The sequence below is a fragment of the Pinus tabuliformis genome, chromosome 3_1 (assembly GCF_031772625.1).
Source record: "Pinus tabuliformis cultivar Carrire ecotype Pingquan chromosome 3_1, CPIR1, whole genome shotgun sequence".
NCBI classification, from domain to species: domain Eukaryota; kingdom Viridiplantae; phylum Streptophyta; class Pinopsida; order Pinales; family Pinaceae; genus Pinus; species Pinus tabuliformis.
In genome coordinates this window covers 874,437,940-874,440,787 of record NC_142301.1, presented here as the reverse complement: position 1 = coordinate 874,440,787, position 2,848 = coordinate 874,437,940, and the positions used below count along the sequence as shown (strand labels likewise).

At 39.4% G+C, this 2,848-nt stretch overlaps 1 pseudogene; it reads right to left on the bottom strand.

The window, feature by feature from the left end:
• Positions 1–609: 609 nt before the first annotated feature.
• LOC149190369 (putative sugar phosphate/phosphate translocator At5g25400 pseudogene) lies at positions 610–1,421 on the bottom strand (annotated as a pseudogene).
• Positions 1,422–2,848: the final 1,427 nt, after the last annotated feature.

Sequence of the window (2,848 nt, the reverse complement as noted above, 5' to 3'; positions counted from 1 at the left end):
CATTCTCAAGCAAACACCAACAAGAACATATTGAATGACATCAAACTAGTGCCAACTACTAGCATGAATCTCAGTCTTTTGGTCTAGAATGATAACAATGGTTAATGCTGCAAATGACAGCTCATGGCATTACAAGTAATATCATTATCCTGATAGACAGTGATTAAAAAATGCTTCAGAGGCTACATCTTCTGCTAACTCACTGAAGTTATCGATGAATACCAGAATGAGCTCTGGAAAAGTTTTAAACAATAGTGCACATTCAGGTCCTGTGAGTAGTTAATTCTGGATTGGGTGCAAATAAGGCTATTGAAGTTACAATCCAATTGGTGTAGTTCGAAAGTTTTTAGTATAACTGTGTTTACCTTCTATATCATAAATGCTTATTTTTTGAAATGAAATGAAAAACCAAATGATACCTTCAGATCCAAACTTTGGTGGAATCTCAAGCAAGTTTGGTGGAATAGATACACCTAAGCTAAAGGAAGTTTACTCTTTGTGGTGCAGCCCTGAACCACTTTCATAAGATAAAAGGAAAATCAAACTATATCACATTGGTACATGACATGATACCTGTGAGAACAAGATCAACAACCCTTCCTGCATAATCTAGACATTGGCATCATTCTTGTTCTTGCCTTCGATATCTGGGTTTTGTCCAAGTAACCTACTTGGATCTTCATCTCCATCTAAGACCTTCTTCCGAGCCTCCTTTACCTTAAGTGACTGCAATTTCAAATGATTGTAGAAGAAAACCCCCAAGAAATCCAAGCCATACCCTAACAGATTAATACCAGTCACTCTGTCCTTTATAACAGACCATGATAAGGCAATCAAGAGCCAGTCCTTGACAACACCTGCAACGTTCATTGTAAGGGCCGATGTCTTACCGACCAAAAGAAAAACTACCAAGTTCAACATAAATGCACATGCACAGTTGGCACTAAAAATCCTCACATCTATATAAAATGAAGAAGAGGTTGCTAGAACCAGGAACTCAATTATTGCCCAAGGGATTGATAGGAATACAAACCAGCAAGGGGCAACATAGTACAATGATGTTATTGGATTCAGAATAATCCCCTTAGCAGTCAAGTATTTGAATCAAGACTACGTGTTGCCTCAAAAACCACAGCACCATATTGCAACATGACACCCCTACAATTGAACTGGGCTTCCCCATATGCAGCAATGGCAACTCCTAAAGAGATTCCAACCATGTTGCACATAGTCTTTGAACTGAAACACTCCTTTCCCAACAAAACTCTAATGGAATACACTACAACAGGCATGAGGGCCTTAAGCATCTGTATAAGAACAAGACCGAGGTTAAGGAGGGCATGAGGCTGAGGAATGAACAAGGTTGAGGTTAAGGATGGCAGAGTTTTGATAAATGGAACGATGAGACACATGGCCTTCATGGTAGGTCCCACATAGCATTTTGTGTAGGATGATTAATATGCTATGTGGTAGCTGTAGTTTATAAAATTTGCATTTGCATGCGCTACACGTTCCTCTTGCCTCACTGAGAGGTATAACCAGAGAATGATTTCCTTGAAGAAACTCAATTGCTAAACACAAACACATAGTTTTTCAGCGGATGGATTGGGAAATCTAACCAGGCTCACCACCAGAGGTATAAGCTTTCAAAATTGTTGATCGTACATGTAGTCACCAGAGCAGATTTGATAGTGGAGGTGCTCCATTTAGGGTTGACAAGTCTCAATAAGGCAGCAATTTTCTTTCTGTCGGGTTGACAATCTCAATAAGGCAGCAATTTTCTTTAGTGCGGTAGAAGATTCATTGTGGTTAGCTACAGAGCATCACTGTGGGGACTTTAAGGATGAAGAAGACGCGCCTACCTTTCTTGGCGCCATTCCAGCTATAATTACAGGTGGAATTTGGCCTCAAGCTTTCAAAATTGTTGATCATTTGAGCTTCCTGGTATCCTTAACTTGAAGTAGCAGCCTGTCACTATAGAAAATTAATGACTTGTAGGCTGTAGCCTGAAACCGTAGGACATTATTGAATCTGGAGCTTATGTTGTTAACTGCAAAAATTTGAAGTCCCCATTAACAGTACCAAAGATGTATTTACTTAAATACAACAAATACATAGAAATGGATAAGCAACCATATTTTTATTATTATTTTTTGTTATTGCTTCCTTTTTATCTAGATTACCATTATTCAATTTGTTTTCTGCTACACTTTAAAATAGAAACATACATTGCAACCTTCTAGTAACTCATGCTTTTGTTATTCTCCCTGTAAAGATATTGTAAACAGCGCATTGTAGACAGATAGATGGACGAACAGACAGTGGAGATGCTCCATTTAGGGTTGACAGGTCTCAATAAGGCTAACAAATTCTGGGCTTCCTTCTTCGGACGACGATGTAACAGATTCTGGACTTCCTTCCTCTTGGAAAACCCAATTCCACACCGCCCACCAAGTTCTTTGCTACAACTTCCGATTCAAAGCCCAAGACTTTGGGTCACAGTACAATCATAAAGAAGATTAGAGATGTGTTAAGTCCAAGCAACTTCCGACTCAGCCCAGTTCAATCATGAAGAATACTAGGGACATTTTAACGCCAAGCTGACTCAAGATAGGATGGAGACCAAGCTGTCGGCAAGTTGGAAAGAAGAAGATCTCTGAAGATTCATATCAAAGAGCTGTTGGCCCATCAGAAAGACCCTTTCTTCCTCTGGCAACCCAAAAATAGTGGGTGAGTTTCCTGAGTTTCTTTCCAAAATCATAGGTCCAGATTATAAGTGATAGCAAGGTGGGCTAAGGTCCAGATTATAAGCGATAGCAAGGTAGGCTAAGTTGTTGTTTGGAGTTTG